This window comes from Schistocerca americana, chromosome 2 (genome assembly GCF_021461395.2).
Source record: "Schistocerca americana isolate TAMUIC-IGC-003095 chromosome 2, iqSchAmer2.1, whole genome shotgun sequence".
NCBI classification, from domain to species: domain Eukaryota; kingdom Metazoa; phylum Arthropoda; class Insecta; order Orthoptera; family Acrididae; genus Schistocerca; species Schistocerca americana.
Genome location: NC_060120.1, coordinates 464,590,008 through 464,608,578, shown reverse-complemented (window position 1 = coordinate 464,608,578; position 18,571 = coordinate 464,590,008). Strand labels below are relative to the sequence as shown.

Genomic DNA, 18,571 nt, shown 5'->3' with positions numbered 1-18,571 from the left:
AAAACATCCATGATGGCGTGGCGGAGCCTCTGTCCAAGACGCGCCACTCTTACGGGCCTGTGCGTATCTTTTCGGATGTCTAACGAACGGTATTTACCTGAATTGTAGAGCTAGTGAACTTCGGCGGAGATGGTGGTATGGCCTGGTGCTTTTTACATATTTTGTGCCCTGACAGTTAGTTTTGGTGTTTAGTAATATCAACGCAGGTGTTAATGAGTACATTATAAGCAGCAGTATACTTTCCACACAGCGGCAACTGCAGTGAAATCTTTTCTACACTACCATGACAGTTTTGCTAAATAGAAAGGAAGGGTCGTAGCATCGGACATTCGAATAAAATGAGTAGTTGACTGACCTGTTCAGGCCGCAAATTGCAGTCAACATGTCGAATGAATTACATCTGTGGGGTGTTTCGTGGATTAAAAAAAAGAAAAAAAACCACAACTTAGTGCAAGGCCTTCGACGAAGATTAAACGCTGTAGTAGAAGGAAACAAGATCCCACGCGTTCGTAGTGCCTATATAACGAACACATACTTTCGCTGACATGGAACATAACGAACAACTTCAGTTGTCTTTCGCCTGCAGCGTAATACAGCCTGATGAACGAACAACATCTGGCACATACCATCACATATCATTTACATTATTCTACAGTTTGTCATTCTGGTGCTAGTTTCGTTACAAACAGCTACTGCAAATGCGGGGCATTACAGGGCTGATCCAGAGAAGAATTCCACCACCATACACTCGTACCAGTTATGTTTACTTAGCTCATCATAGCGAGTACGTAGCTGCACAGTTTAGAAACAACCCGCTACTAATACCCTGTTGTGCTAAAGTTGTTCATCCTTATTGATGTACAGAAGCTAAACATACGGAAAAGAATTTTCATATTTTACAGGTCATTGGTGACGAGAAACAGATTTTGTGTATTTCACAAAGAAACAGAATGAATCCACTGTTAAAATCTGACGCCATGAGAAAAACTGAAGTTTTGCGTCAACATGTAACATCTCCTGAGCGCGTATTTGTGTGAAACTAGATACCGGTTGCCACCCTGCTAGCTCCTTTCCTTGCTATGGAGCCGAAAAGTTAACAAGAAATTAAGCAGATGTGTATGAGATTTATGCTTTTAATCCGCTGAAGCACTTAATTTTACTTCTCCGCTATAAAACGAACAGTGATGTCAGTAGATGTATCACTGTCAAAGTATATAAGCATTTCGCGTGTCTTAGTTCGCTCCTTTTGCACAATACAATGCGTTTTGTATCCGTACAAAACCAACACAAAAACGCTTCACCGACTGAATAGTCCTCCTACTAAAACACCAAGGAGCAGGGGAGTTGTTAACATTGCTTTGTCGCAACACATAACTTCAGACACTGTGGCTGCCTATCCAAGTGCGAAAGCAAAAAGGCGCTATTAAAAGCACACAAAAGATAATGTAAGAACTGAGGCACGCCTGGAGTTGTATCTCACATTAATGTTGCCTATATGTTTAGAGAAGACAAGGCACTCAAATGCAGGAGAGTTACGCGTTGTTTATCACTGGATGATCACTAAGTTACGAAATGCTAAACTCGTTGCAAAGCAAAGAAACTTCCAAGCCTCCTCTGTCTCTGTCGGACCACCTGCTGCTTTTTTCTTTCTTCTAACATTCTTAAAGCCCCCCCGCCCCCCACCCCCACACGCACACACATAGTGGTCAAACAGTAGCAAGAACAGAACAGCCTGACATCTGCTCATTAATTTCTGACGTCAGGCGTCGGCGTGTTCTCGAAAACGGACTAACAGAGAACCGGTTAACTGCTGTTCGGGCGTCGCCGAAAGAAATTCCGAGAAGGCATCGATGTTTTGTCGGTTGGAATCAGTCAGATATTTCGTTTGGGAACGACGCCTCAGAGCAAAGCAGCCTATATGTCAATATTTGTGGAAGATATGCGACGGCGTACTGTAATACTTGGCTCGTGAGTCTACCACAAGATTCGTCTTGGAGCTCGCTCCAGACACTGCGGCTTCGTCTTCTCCAGGTGAACACAGCAATGTGCTGATCACAGGGATTGCTTAGGAGCTCAGTGTTTACCAAATAACTGTTAGATTGCGTGACGATGGAACGCGTTTCTTCTTCGGTTTGATCTCCGCGACGCCACTGTCGTACAGATCATTGATAGATGATGACACAGCAAGCATCTTCTCAGTTCTTCTTTTTTCTTCAGTTGCGTGGATTCAGTCCAGTCTCCATAGCGAGAAAACCTATCTGAGAATGCTGGGGATCGAAGCTGTGAGTTTCACGAGATAACCTGATAAGCAGAGTGCTAAGCCTTGGAAGCAGACTCTTTTAACAAGGTTACAAAAATTCATATCATCAAAATTAATACAAAGTTCTCGCGTTTTCAATCATGTGAGTGACAGTGATCGACAAACTCGCTTGGCTGTTGTGTCACGTCAAACTGTTGCACAACACAGGATTCAGAAGCACAATAGCTTAAATGACAAATATTTTTGTGTGGCTGCGTTATAGTCTCTTAGGGACTGCCCCATGATGCAATGTTAATTCCCTTCCTGTATATCCCGACAAAATTTTGCAATATACAGACGATGTTTGTGTTTATTCATACGCAGACTCATATATTCAGGCTAAATCGGAATTACTCATTGCCATTGGACACATCGATGAATGGCTGTCTTAACAGTCGGTTGAATATCTCGGCTGAGAAATCGGTGACCGTATCTTTTTGAAAAATTGAACTTTGCCCTCATCGTTGATCACGCCACATGCGCGAAGTATACTTTCCAGATAATATCTTATGCTCCATTCCTCGGAAGGACATTTGACTCTTGGCTCAGTTGGGCGCCTCACATACAATTTTTTGTTGATAAATGCGAGACAGGATTAAATGCAACCCGCTATCTCACCCGAGTGTTGTAGGAAGCGCTTCAAAATATTGTACTAAGGATATACCGAGGGATTAGTCGATCTAGACTGGACTAAGGTTGTATGCTGTATCACAATGCGCCTAAGATTTATCTCTCCGAATTAGATGCTCTTCAATTCAGAGCCATTCGTATCTTTCTTGGAGCCATGTGTTCGACGCCTACAAAACCGCTTTTGGTGGTGGCGGGAGAGATGCCCTTCAGGATCAGACGTTAAATGCTGTCAGATAAATTTTTTATTCAAGGAATGGCCATCATGAAATGTCCTCTCTACAAGAACAGACACTACGTTAACAAATTATGGAAAGCCTTCAACAGAAGAACTAAAATTCCGGCCGTGTGCACAAGCTTTGACTCTTGGCATCCTGTCAAATTCTATGCTATGTTCGTCACATTTGTTTTTATTTGAATATGATGTTGACTCAGTCAGCTGCCAATTCCAGTCTATTATTGTAACATGAGAAGCACGCTGAGTGTTAACGTATTGTAGATTTAATTGACTCATTGAAGCTCAGTGGTCTGGTTATATATGTATATATACTGATGGATCCAAAATTCCACAATAGGAGTATGATGGATGTGCTTTTCTATGTCCACACATTCAAACCTGTGAAGTCTTCAAACTACGTAAAAGTGCTTCAGTTTTTACCGTAGAAACTGCGGGAATTTTTGAAGCAGTTAAGTTAGTCTCTTCAACCCCATCTTAAAGATATTAATCGTGTCCGCCCCCAGTGTTCTTAAATGTATTCAACTCCAAAAATCAAATAAAACTCCCAACCATTATGTTTGGATATGGTACTGGAATATATTGACTGCAAAGGGAGAGGGCAGACAGTCATGCTCCTGTGGGTGCAGTGCACCTGTGGCGTCCGCTATCACGAGGAAGTTGACGTCTCAGTGATCCAAACTGCATCAACAAGAACTATTCTCGATGTGAAATTACCGTGTACAGACTACTTACGTCAAGTCAAGAATCACGGAAAACAGCAATGACGAGATGTGAAATGTATCCCAACAAACGAAAGGCGTATATTTTGCGGCATTACAACCTCAATTCACTACAAGACCGTGGTTTACGAGGAGGCATTTGGACCGAGCTACGATTTCCACCATCATTCGAGTCCGCCTTAACCCTGCCTCGCTTCCTCTACATCTGTATAGAATCAACATTTACAATCTCCCTGCAAGAGAGTGGCATTCCTGGTCAGCAGCTCTTGTACGCCACATCTTATTTTCGTGTTTCAAACTTGACAATGAAAGATCGAAATTAATGAGAACTTGAATGAGTATGGATTACCCTCTCCCTCAATCAGCGTCTCCTCTTTTGATTTCTAAAGACACTCCCCAGTATAAAGTGATAGTTAGTTTTCTTAAGAGTATAGGGCAAAATCTGTAGGACTCATATTTTTATTGTGTCTATCACTCATTATTAAATTTAAGAGGTAGTGTGAAGTGATTACGTAAATACATCTACTCTACTTATATCGTATTTGTTAAGGATTTTTTGAGGAAAAAGTTGACGGCTTCAGCCTCCAGTTCTGTAAATATGCATTTTGAATTTTCTTCGTACGATTATGTGTTCTATGTGAAATGTGTCCTCAATGGCTAAATAGAGTACAAACTCTGGAGGCCAAACGAAACAAAAGAAAAGAAAACGAAACAAAAAATGTGGCTGTTATCCAGTAGTAACATTTCGCACTGGCTGATAAAGGGGAAAAATTGGCTCAGCGTTACAAAAGGACGCATGGGAGCGCTGTGCTGTCGTTGTAAACTCACCATCCGAAGACGCGCTGAAGAGATGTCGCCCCTCGCCGTGTTATTGAGCAGGGAGCGATCACGCCTGCAACACAAAAGCAAAATATATGAGCAGAGTGACTAATAACACAGTCAGTGAAGACCAAAACATGTCGACTGGGAGAAAAATCCGTGTATTCGTAAATTATTGTGCTGTAGTCCGCGGAGGCGGTGGCAAGAACGATATGCTAAAAATCCTGACCGGTGAGGTGACTACTGGGAGTTGGGGAGATGTAAAAGTCGCTTTTTAAGGTCCTTCTTGAATGTCTCGAAAACAGCGCCATCTAGTGAAAATGTTTCCCGGTAAAAAATGAAACAGTACTAAATTTCCTGAAAAATAAAGGTCTTATTCATTTTTTTCTAGGTCTAATAGTTCCCGCATTGTAGGAGATATAAAAATCGCAGATCATTAAAAATGGAATTTTTGTAGTATAAAACTGTTGTTTATTGTTAAAAGAAGAGTGTTAAGGACAGATATTAAATGCGTGTGCCACATGTAAGTGCTGCAGAACCGTCTTAGGGGTTAATTTGCATTCCGCGTGTGTAAGAGGGTGGAGAGGCAGCGGTGGAGGATGGAAGTGTGAGATAAGGTAAGTCGTTGGATTGTGGTCATCCATTTCCCTCCATAGATCTGCAAAATGATGACCGAGCAGGCAGTTTCCGTTGCTCTCTACTGCAGTATGCCGCAAAAAGCAACTGCAGGGTATTTCACAATGTTATAGGGATCACTTCGCAGCTCGCCTTATGAAGCGGTGGTGACGCGGTGCTCTGACACTTCCGAGGGTGGGAGGGGAGGGGTGTATTCTTCATATTCCACACATTGTGTTAACACTGCACTGAATACGGAAAGCATATAGGCGGATTCTACGAAAAATCTCTGCACACTGTTCTACACTGCTACAGAGGAACTGGTTCTCAGTAATGGTGTACGGCATTTGTAGCGTTTTTCCGGGAAAGACGACTTCCTCCAACATGAGCACTGCTCGGTTTACAGTTTACAGACAGATTACACCTCCCCACCATTTCCTTTCCACTTCTCTTATGTGGGTAGACAAGATAACTTCACAGAGATTGTGTTGGCACAGTGGAGTTATTTTCAGTTTCTGTGTACCATTTTGCATTTGCTTAAATGAGCTTTTATGTAAAATACGTTCCTATAAAAATGCCTGATTTCAAAATGGTTCAAATGGCTCTGAGCACTATGGGACTCAACTGCTGTGGTCTTAAGTCCCCTAGAACTTAGAACTACTTAAACCTAACTAACCTAAGGACATCACACACATCCATGCCCGAGGCAGGATTCGAACCTGCGACCGTAGCGGTCGTGCGGTTCCAGACTGTAGCGCCGTTAACCGCTCGGCCACTCCGGCCGGCCTAAACATGCCTGAGATGCACTTAATTTGTGACTGTGACGTTGTCAGTGACCTATAAAGTATTGGTAGGAAATGAGTCAGATTAGTAAATGTGGAATCTTTGTTGTAGTCACTTGGAGATCTATTAATGAATGACCAGAAAGTTACTGCACCTCTCTTATCGTTAATTGTGTTACAGGTAGACAGCAAAGACAGCCAATTTAAGTCTCAGGGCCTCTTCAGATGCTGGGAGAGCTGAGGGTGGAGTGGTGCATTTGATAGCCTCGAGCTGCGAAAAGAATTCCAGCCACTGATAGTGGAGACAATGAAATCAACATTATTGAATAAATATTGACAGCATGTTACCCTTGGGACAGGCTCTTCAGTTAATAGCTCCAGGTGTTGATCTTTTTTAAATAGCTATTCATCTAACAGCTGCAAGTAAATATTCACTTAATAAACTGAATATGTCTACATAGACATAAACTCGGTGAATTTATTTTGTCTACTCAAACGAGAGAACTGGTCAGGAGGTATAACTTGGACTTGTCATGGCACTACAGTTTAAGAATAAAAAATAATATAATTCATATATACAGGCACTGACGTACTTATAGGTATAGTGTGACAAGGATGGGACAGGCCGTCGGTCATGGCCTTGTAATAGGAACCGGTATTTAACAACATTAAAACCTAACGTTACACTGTTCATTTATATCCCACTACCAGTGGCTGCGCAGACTGGACACACTGTAGACACATCATTTCATAATGTAACATCACGTTTTCAGCAGACATCACGACCACGGTGACAATGTTTGCTTCCCATTTCTCATTTGCTAGAGCGAAAAATTCGACATAGCATCCCTCTGAGAGGGTGAGATGCTGAGCTCAGAAAGAGCTCTGGGAGTGAAGTTTTTCTAGAAAAGGAAAAGAAGCGAAAAAGAACAGTATTAAGTGTTATATGAAACAGTACTGTTTTATTATGTTTCACTTGTGTTATACTTTTTACCAACGCCTGCTATGAGTTGTAGTCCTTCATTGAGGTTTCACGGTAGATATTGTATAGCTTAATATGAAATTTTCAACTGCTTTTTCAATAAGTTCGCTTTAGTAATGTACATGAACTCATTGAGCAATTCATTGTTCAGTTTCGTTCCTTGATAGAAAATGATGTCTGCAGTTTTATATTTATTCTTTCTTGGTAAATGTAAGTTTAGTTTATATCTTGCTCTGTGGACAGAGCTGTTTGTGCAGTATTATCAATGTTACTTTTGATGTGAGTAGCTGATTCACAAGCATATGTTTGCATCTGCATGAACGGCTGCAACGTCATTCCGATAACAATGGACTCAAACGAAATACAAGTGAACTACCATCCTGCTGTTCAAACCTACCTGTATGCAAAAGAGTTGTTTGCGAAGGGCCAGCGTACATTCTGCAATCTTCTCACAGCGCAGTTCGGTAACTGTTCACAGAGCCCACACTGAGAAAGTCATTGTGGTTTACAACTTCATTCACTGAATGTAACTCCTTTCCACTGTCATTCACTCATAGCTTCGTATATTATAACCAACAAAGAAAACTAGTATTAAAACATTAGATACTGCGACTGATTACTTAACAACAAACAAGACCAGTTACTATCAGTATTTTTATTATTTCGCAATCTTCGCTTAGAAATTCAGCATAAAACTTGTTTTCACAGACAGGTACCACCGCTTCGTTAAAATGGTTCAGTATATCGACGGTCACTATAGGAAGTCAATGGAAAATGATACACAAAACCTAAAACAAACTAGAGACTAATACATTTACTCTCAATCTAACCGCTGAGTGAACTGAAAAGAATAGACCATGTGTGGTGATTACTGTAGACTATGTCATGATGCGTGATGAAACTGAAAATGCAGTAATACTAAATTACGTGAGGAGACAGTTCAGTGCTTCTAGGTAAAGAAGACTGCTACGGAAAACAGTTTACGTTGCAGCACAATGTAGGCAGCATGCAACTGACCGCGATGAAGTGTGTTATTTTCAGGTAGAATGCAGATGACTGTTTTATTTGCTATTAGTAATGTTTGCACTAAACTGTTGGTAGCAGTGTATTCATTAGTCACTTCCTCAGAGTGCTGTTCGGTGTGTGGCAGTTCCTGCTCCTTGCGTCCTAGTAAGTCAGAAATGACCGTATGGAGCATATGGCAAGTGAAGATGCCATTAAGGTGATCACTGTTGGGAGAAATAAATTTCAGAAACAGAAAGAAACACAATGTGCAGTAGCTTAGAGCTGCACACTAAAAACACAGAAGTCACGTATTTCCTTGAATGATTCTTCAACCAACATTTTGTTAAATAATGAAGTCAGTCACAATTATCTTTTAAAATGTTTCTTATTATTATTATATAGAATGAAAATAGTTTCTTAATCTTTTAAATACCTTGAGGAGAGTCCCATCACGGGCATGAATATTTAGTCAAACATTTTAACCATACCTATGACTGGGTGAGCATAATGGTCACAGGGAGTCTTAACTCTACGGAAACAGGGAGAAAAATACTGTAGTGCCAACTTAACTTTTGTTTACATCGGTGCATAGTTGACTTGACTCAAAAATTGACCACTGCACACAGATGACCTATTTTGGTAGGTTGCTTGATTTGGGGGAGGGGACCAAACAGTGAGGTCATCGGTCCCACTGGATTAGGGAAGGATGGGGAAGGGCACGGGCCATTGTAAGGGAACCATTCCGGCATAAGCGATTTAGGGAAATCGTTGAAAACCTAAATCAGGATGGCTGGATTCGGGTTTGAGATCTATTTTGGAAAGTGGCTGCATATGGAGCTGACCACCTCAAAAGCTGGGTCGGGTTCACCCAGTTGCACGACTTGCTGCTCGTCTTGGTGGGGATCTCACGAGTTTGCTCGTCTTGGTTGGGATCTCTCGAGTATCATGTGAATGAGGAATCAATCAGTCCAGGAGGGCCATAGTATACGCTATGCAAAATCGCAAAGGCTTCGTGCGACTAGTGCCCGAGAGGACAGATATGCTGTTTGGTCGGCCATGAGGGATCGTACAGTCACGCATGTTTGCAAGAGAAATGGACATATTAGCAACAAAACAAGTGTCCACAAGGATAAGTGCGATGACGTCTAAATAACCATGGATTGTCGGGAGATGCCCATTTTGCAGCTTGACTAGACGCGGTACGAGCAAGAAGTGGGCTGCTAGCAGCGCAGCCAACAGAGGGGTGACACCACGCCGTCGTTTCAGTGTACGGCATCAAAATGGACAAATTCGTATGTGCAGGGCCGTGGACAACGAACGTTGGCAGACTGCGTCATCGTCACATGGCTCTAGCACCTGCCATGTTGCTATGGCGTGCAATTGGTCAAGCCGGTAATTTAAGCAGCAGGCATCACATTTCTGACATTTTCGAGGTCTCCGTGAGGTTGTATTTCAACAAAATAACGCAAGACTGCATGTTTAGCGTGGTGTCCTGACTTACACCGATACAGAGGGCGTTTACTTGTTGGTATGGCCAGAGCCTTCTCCATCTCTCTATCCACTGAAACCTCTAGTGACGTGTTTCCAGGAGACTGATACGGTAAGACTCGTCAGCCACTATGATTAATGATCTCTGTCACAGAGTTGATGCAACATGGAATGACGTGCTCATGCGTTTCATCCAAGCTCAGATCGACTGGATGCCAAGCCGGGTTAGAGCTATTGCTGTTGCCAGAGGCGGCATATTTGTGTGCTAAATTTCGCACCCTGTATAGCACCAAATCACATAGAGATTTAATCATGCGTTATTCCTAATGCACTGTATATGGACAATAAGTAAAATTTCGTTATTTGTTCTGTGGCGGCCACCGTAGTTGCACTGATATTAATAGCTTGCAACATTTTTGGCTCTGGGAGCCACAGCATTCATTCCCAGTCCTCACATTCTAGTTAAGAAGAATAACATTAAATGTGGCGAGGTGAGCCGGCCGACGTGGCCGAGCGGTTCTAGGCGCTTCAGTCTGGAACCGCGCGACCGCTACGGTCGCAGGATCGAATCCTGCCTCGGGCATGGATGTGTGTGATGTCCTTAGTTTAGTTAGGTTTAAGTGGTTCTAAGTTCTAGGGGACTGAAGACCTCAGATGTTAAGTCCCATAGTGCTCAGAGCCATTTGAACCATTTTTTTGTGGCGTGGTGTGGTGAGAGATGGAGTAAGGTGTAGACATATTTTCATCTATTAACGTTTCTTTATATCTGTATTCAGATTGTATTGACACTGATAGCAGCTACCTTCAATAGTAAGAGATAATACAATTTATTCAACTTCTTTTATTACCAGTTTTATTTAAAATTGTAGCATTATAATGTCATGCAGACGAAGCACATCGTGCGCCTTCGGCATGTCAACAATTAGATCCGAGCGAAGTGTTTCGAACTGGCTGCAGTCGAGTGCGTGAGATGCGTGCTAGGGATGGGACATCGAAAAATAAATATCCATATTCGATATAATCGAACGGACCATACTGGGTCAGTTCAGATATTTCCTTGTAGACTGAGAATGAATTATCTCCTACCCGCCTAGTAGGTGGTATTCAGAAGTATACTGATAACTGTGGATAAGTTTCTGAAGTTGTTCTCTTTATTTAATTTTTTTTAGCTTCCACATTTCCTCTATTTCTGCCAACCTTACATTCGACTGAGAGGAGTAACGAAATTACTCAACTGATAATAGTAAAAAGAGCTTCAAAGTAAAAACCTGTAGGTAGGCAGCGCTTTTATGTTTAAGTATTTCAATACTAAAAAGGAAGTAGACTTGAGTTTTGTCTGTTATGGGTTAGATGATTATAATAATAATAGTACTTTTGTCCTATTATGTCACCACAGGACATCGATGTCACCGATATATCGGCTGGAGAAATATCGATTAAAATATCGAGTATTTGATTCCAATATATCTCCAATATATCTGTATTTCGTTATATCGCTGTCCGATAATCCAATCCTAGAGTTAGCAGGCGGTTATAGTGGCTGTACGGTTCGGTATCGGCAATGCTGCACATTTAATATGTTACTGATACCCAAATATGCAAATATTAATGCACCTCGACTTTGCGTACAATGCAGAGCAGAACGTGTAAATTGGAAGCTGTTTTGCGAGGTGATTTATGTAAAGCTTTATTGACCAAATATTGAGGTTGTTAACTGTGAACTATATAACGTGCGACATTGTAATCGAACATTTATTTTATCACTTGTTAGCAGTTTATGACTTTGCTGCTGTGACGTTTCCGTTTATTCTAAGTCAGCGTCATCCCTAAACTTTTAATCAGACTGTTCAGTTAGTAGCGTTCTAGAGCCTTAGCCCACTCCCTAGTAACTTTCATTACAGCCTCACACCAAGAGAGTCCAACTTAGCGACCTACGGGCTACTTCTGTGCAGGAAAGTCAGTAGAAACACCATTTTGGTGGACTGTTGGAACTTTTGTGGTCTGTCCTGGTGCGAGAGAATACAACTATGGCATCTCACATGGTCTGCATTCGCAGTACAAATGTGAACAGGCGCATCTTATCTGTAGGAATACAGAAGAGGGAATACACAGGACGCTAGGAGGCTTAGTGCGATGAACATTGACTGTTGTTTACGTCCGGCAGCAAGTCAATTAGTTCCAAAACAATAAGCGGCTTCAAAATAACACACCCCGTCGTAATGGTTCCGCCGTATGCCACTGAAACTTTATGAGCTGTGGAGCAAGAAAGGTCGGCCTCGCTTCTATTGTTGTACAGCCTTGGTAGTGAATTCATTGGCCATTTGCTCGAGTAGGGCGTCGCCATACTTTTAGCAGTACCGGAGTGCAGTTTATTTATGGCTTCGTCCACTTGTTCTCGGGCTTATACACGAATATGCCGCCGCTCAGACCTCGAAGGATATTTCGCTTCGTCCGTTAGTACACGGAAATTCGCTAGCAAGGTGACAGTGCATTAATCTCTAATGATGATCGTTTAGCCTCATAACCTTCCTTCTTTCTGACAGAAATAATTAACTTGGAAACGTTACAATTGGATGTACCTTGTGAAGAGAATAATGCTCTCTGACATAGGCCTAAGAGCAATGGAAAAAGCGCGATAAAACGCTTTCCAGCCATTTTTTTGGATTCACAACGGCTTCTTGATATGTTTCCCTGTCTTAAATATACACCGTGTTTTTACGAAGAAAGGTGCGGGAGAACCGGGCAAAGTGACCATTGGGGTCCTGGGTGCCATAAGGTGCAATGGCGCGGGAAATGCTTTAAATTATTCTGCCTGGGATGTCCAGTCACCTGATGAACATGTCTGCTGTGTCGCTCTTCAGAGTTACAATAATTTCGGTGGATTCTATTTATTCTGATGTAAGGTAAGTGGTCACGTAGTGTATTTGTTGTGGAGAGGTAATTTGACTTATGACTTCTTAATGAATTTATATTGAAAGTGTCATATCTTGACTCCATAATCCAACTGTAGTCACTGAGAGATCAAAAAAATGGCTCTGAGCACTATGGGACTCAACTGCTGAGGTCATTAGTCCCCTAGAACTTAGAACTAGTTAAACCTAACTAACCTAAGGACATCACAAACATCCATGCCCGAGGCAGGATTCGAACCTGCGACCGTAGCGGTCTTGCGGTTCCAGACTGCAGCGCCTTTAACCGCACGGCCACTTCGGGCGGCCACTGAGAGATCCGTCACGCTATTAGAGGGTAGGCAGGCTTTTTGTAAAGGGGTCAATGCGGGCAAGGTGGCCATTTCGGTGGTGGCATCTGACCTCTTTGAGTAGGTAGAAAACGTAAAACTAGCGGCCGAAAGAAGGACTCTGCGGCCATAGGGCTACTTACAGCCAGTCCATATAACAGTGACCTAGAATCGGTAGATAAAGAAAGAGAAGAAAAAGGAAGTAAGACGAAGGGAAAACAGAAATCAGCCGAAGATAATATAGGCAGCAAAAAATGAGTGTGAAGAGCAAGAAAGCCTAGCCTAGAACAACTCTTTTTTGAAGGCAACGACGAAAACATGTATTGCGTAGAAAAATTTTCAAGTCGAAGGTCAGAAGAACAGTAGATTTAGTGCAAAAATTGTGCATCCTCTGAGCACAATTACTACTTCTTTACGTCGCACTACTCCTTCTTGGGGTTGCAATTTTGTTTCCTCTGTGTAGTTCAAGCATTCTTCAACACAGTGTGCTGTATTCTAGGGACAGTGTGTATGCACAGTACTATTACAGAAACATTGAAATGCCACTCAGACAGCTGCCTGTTCGCGAGGGCATTGCTTACATAGTTGAGCTCCGCGATTCGTCTGTGTTTGGATATGGTATTCACTTGATGAATGCAAAGAACAACGCAGTGATCAGCAACACGATTCCAGGACTCTGTGGTATGGCTTGCCATTGATAGGGTAAAGCTATTCAGTCATGTCACAGCGCTCTGAAGAATCGATAGGCAGCCAGATGTAGCGCACTGCAGAACCAAGATTATATCACAGCTACACTTATTAACGGACGATCTTTTATTTTATTAAAAATAAAGCGTAAACTTAATACTAATCAACAGCAAGGTTGTGCTGGGTATATCCCTAAATTGCCCTCAATTATTAGCTATAATAATTCGGGAATTGGAACAAAAGGCTACCACAAATGGATAACAGCGAAGTCTCAAATTCCGAGCAGACCCTGAAGCATAGGATGAACGCCAATTATTCTGGAGTGTTTACCGCAGTGAGGAGCTCAATAACCTCGCGTGACATATATAAAGAGTCAGAATGCGACATAACCTGGGTGAACGGAAGTGCCTCGAATGTGGACCAAAGGTATAATCGAATGTTTCTATTGTCCATCCGCATTAAGTATAGAAATGGTGGAATGCTTCAAAGATATCTCTAAGAATATCGTGCGTAAACTTCCTATTCATGTCATATAGATAGCGCGAGACTTTGGTGTGCCACGATTAGGATGGGAAACTGGGACAAAGATTCTTCTGGCTACTTTACTGAACGGGAGGAAGGAAGAGGAGGAGGTTACAGCAGATGGACAACGAGAATATTTCGACAAGTCCAACAAAGAAATCGACAGCGTCCTATTACAAGAGAAAATACCTGTACTTTCCTTTAGGACTTTCCATCCTTTTTCTAAAACACATAATCTAGAATGCGAGCCCCACCTCACTTACTGTTTACTAAACACATGCTCGAACTTTCATATTCAGAAAATGTAGAGATAGGAATTAGTGATCACGAGATTAGTGTCCTTTCATTTATTACTAGCGTTCTACGAAACAAACAGGAAATATAAGAAGACATTTCTGCTTAACAGAGGCGACAAGAAAATGATTTGAAGCTACTTGAGTATTCAACAGCAAAGAATGAGCTAAGGGGAAGACAAAATTGATGAGCTAAGGTTAAAATTGTGAAAACAATTACGCCACGTAGAAGGTAGTTTCGTGCCCTGGTAGATAATGACTGATCAGTAGGACTCACTTTGTTCAATAACAGACTTAAAATGTACTGCTAAAGCAGATCCAAGCAATACGCAATTATTAGTACAAAAGAGACCGAAGGTTAAACAAGCATGCGGACAGTTATGCTAGAAGCATTCACTGAATTCGGAAACAAGATCGTATTTGGCGATTTTTCAAAATTCCTTAGAAACAACAAATTTAATAACTGCTCTCAGAGAAACCTAAAGCTCTGGCGTGGTTTGTTTGCACGATCGGCTACCAGTCACTCGAGTGAGTCGCAAATATCAGGTACAACCAAAAGTTCATGTTCAGAGTTATATAAGGTAGAAAGATCAACAAATCTAGCCGTTAAGAAGGCAGATTCCTAAATACATGTAATTCACCAACGAAGGAGATTATTCGACCTGTTCTTGAGCACAGTTCATCAGGCGGGGACCTTGTGAAGCAAGAGATCTAGAAAATTCAAAGAAAAACTGCGCGCTTCGTCAGCGTTTTTAAGTGAGTACGACAATGTAGACGCCGATCCTAAGCCTCGTCTGTCCTGATGTTGGACGACGTGCTGGTACGTGAGTTCATTATGAAGCTCCTCGAACCACTGAAGCACGAATCTGATCTTTTGACACGAGCTGTTATTAAGCTGAAAATGCCAAGTTGTTGGGGTAGACATTAATAATGAAGGGATGTAACATTGACTTAGTCCACAGCTAACATTGTGTCTTCGATTACTATCATAGTTCCCTTGAAAGTAAATGCGATTATGCCGCATAAAACAATACTGCCCACACCGGCCTGCGTCCGAAGTGCGTTAGATGTTTCGATCAAGAGGAATGAAGATTAGTGTTAATCGTCCCATAGACAACGAGATCATTAGAGACGGAGCACAAGCTCGGATTAAGGGAGGGTGGGAAAGGAAACAGGCCATGAACTTTCAAAAGGACCATCCCGTCATTTTCCAAGAGCGATTTAGAGATATCATGGAAAACTTAAATCTAGATGTCCGGAAGGAGATCTGAACCGTCGTCCTTCCGAATCCGAGTCCAGTGTGCTAACTATTGCGCCTCCTCGCTTGGTACGTTTCGATCAGCCGTGGACCTGATCCACGGTCCAATCTCGATGATCGCATGTTCACCACAATCGTGACTATGTTGTTGGGTCAGCAAAGGAACACGTAGAGTTCGTCTGCTGCGGAACCTCACGTTCATCAACAGGGTGCTCTGAAATACTTGTTCATGAGTTACCATTGTACTCTATCGTCCTGTCTACCACAGGTCAGCGCCTATCTGTGATACAGAGCGAGTAAGCCTCCGACCTCCACGTGCTGTGATGAGATGTGGGCGGCCAATACCTGGTCGCTACTTGTGGTTCCACCGCCCTTCAAACATATTCCATCCATACTCACGGCAGTAGCACAAGAGCACACAACCAGCTTCACTGTTTCAGAGATGCTCGTTCCCAGGCGCCGGGCCATAACAATTTGCCCTTTTCTTCAGAGTCGATTACATCAGTGCATTTCCCCATTTGCAACCCTTATCGTCGCTGCTCCTTTTACATATTTTCCTTATAGCGTCATGTTCCGTCAACGCCTCCAATTGGCATCCAACCTAACGTTAAGCAAAGATCATAATGTTACCAGCGGAAAGAGGCTTATGCACTTGTTTTAAAACATTCTCTGAAAAGAGGGCTATCACCTGCCGTATTTTACTTTCCCCAGCACCTACAAAAATTTACCCAGCGCGTTCTCTTTTAAAATGCAACTCATCTCTTACTCCCACAAGCTTCCCTAACTGTAACTCGCTCGCACCCACTCCCAGTTGATCATTCTCACTGATCTTTCAACCCAGCCCATTGTCATTATCTCTGCGTGTCTCTCTAACTGTCACTGTATCCTGTCTGACTACCACTGTATCCTTCATTCTGTCCTACTATTACTGTCTCCTTTCACTGCCACTGTCTCCCTCTTGCTCCTCGTACTGCTGCTATCTCACTCAATCGTTCCCACAGTTGGTATATCTTCTCACTATCACTATCTCTCTCTTCCTCGTTATCATTATCGTAAACACTATGTCATTATCACTGCCTCTCACCCACTTCGACTTTCTCCTTCTCTCTATGCCACAACCACTGGCCCTGTCTCCTTTACACTTTTCCCAGCATTGTTCTGTCACTGTCAACTACTTTCCAGTGCCAATGAGTCCCTCTCTTTCTCTCACAGTGCCATCGTTTCCGTCACTCTTCCTATACCACAATCACTGCCTACCATCTTCCAGTATTTTTTGTTTCTTTCTCAATGACACAGTAATCCCCCCGCCCGCTCTCTCTCACACATACACACATCATAAATAAGCGCGGTATGATCGTGCACGTCTTGGAATCCACGGCACGGTTTTGGTAATGAAAAACTATGTTTTTTTCGGTTTTATTATGAATCGCTCATGAACTAAATGGTGCCTCCAGAAGCCCCTTAGAGAGCACAACAGACCAAATATGATGTAAAATGAACCAACCCATTTGCTACATTTGCCTCAGATGGAGAAAGTGTGTAATATTCAAATTTTGAACCTGTACTGTAGCATAGTTACGGTAAGACGACCCTGCTGTTGGGTGTACAAGTGGTCCCTAGCCGAAGGGCTATCCAAAACAATTGACTATCTTTCCATTACCAACAGAACTCGAGGTATGAGGCCCGGGAAAATCTCATTCTTATGCGCGGCGTTTTGGAACATATTAGGTAGCGCACGCTGTCGCATGCGTACTGATGGCTCAGTGTATAATAGTGTGTATTCCCAAGGAAAGCTTCTTTATCATCCCAAGGGACTGTCTCGCGACAGTGCAGCATAAACTTTTGCTTATTCGTTACGTTATGAAAGCCGTCATACGTCCTCTTAATGTATCTGTACTTTTATTTTTCTCGGTGATGTAATGGAACTGTATTTTTCCATACTGCGACGTTGTTGTATTATGATCTATTACCAGCTATTGTGTGCTCTGTAGTCTTTCCTTTTAACCACCATACGTACCGCCACTGTAATACGATAATCACCACACCTAACTCCAATAAAAATAAAACATCTAAACCCATTACCGGCCGGTGTGGCCGTACGGTTCTAGGCCCTTCAGTCTGGAACCGCGTGACCGCTACGGTCGCAGGTTCGAATCCTGCCTCGGGCGTGGATGTGTGTGATGGCCTTAGGTTAGTTAAGTTTAAGTAGTTCTAAGTTCTAGGGGACTGATGACTACAGATGTTAAGTCCCACAGTGCTCAGAGCCATTTGAACCATTTCTAAATCCATTATCACAAAATAAATTCACTCGGAAACATCTGAATTCCGCCCTAACAGTCGAAAATGTGCGACCTCGCACAGAATGGTGATGCAAGTTGTGCGTATTTACTTCCTGAGGAAATCTTTGCGTTTCTCCTCGACTTTTCTCCCTTGAACTTTGACCACGTCTGTAGTAGATGGTAACGGCACCTTCATGTTTCGCGCCTGGTTTCCAGCTTTGGAGCTGCAGTTAATAAATTCGCTTTACTGCTGAGGTTATTGCGTAGCGTGCGCAGCTGTTTACGAAAGCTTTCTCGTCTCGCCTTTGTGCTGTTACTGCGCGGAGCGCTAGTGGAAGCAGTCAAGTGACAAAAGGTCATCATGGCACAAATGGACTGAACCGCAGCCACAGATGGAAAACAAATGTTGATTAAATGATAACAGCTCCTGTGCTGTGCTCTTGTATCACAGGGTGAGCAAGAGTTCGTATTTATTACGATGTTTAACTTACTTTTTGTAATCTGTAGTAAATACTGGCTACAGCGCTACAAAAGACGAAGCAAGTTGAAACACGAATTTCCGACTATCATCATATCATAAATACAACCTATAGCATCATCATGACATTTATAAGAATGGTTTAATTAGACAGGTATCATGAGTGCAAAATTGAAACATTACTTTTTCCGAGAAACGTAGTACTTGAATCCCTTACGCTCTTGCGTTGAGGAAATTACGAG

At 42.4% G+C, this 18,571-nt stretch overlaps 1 protein-coding gene across 2 annotated transcripts in view; it reads right to left on the bottom strand.

Annotated features, from left to right (window-relative positions):
* Window positions 1-18,571, bottom strand: part of LOC124588712 (extracellular sulfatase SULF-1 homolog) — a 792,368-nt gene that overhangs the window by 682,006 nt on the left and 91,791 nt on the right. For both annotated transcript variants that reach the window (XM_047131489.1, XM_047131490.1), the window contains exon 2: window positions 4,712-4,775. The gene's annotated coding sequence lies outside the window, so the exon portion shown is untranslated. The remainder of the gene's footprint in view (window positions 1-4,711; window positions 4,776-18,571) is intronic.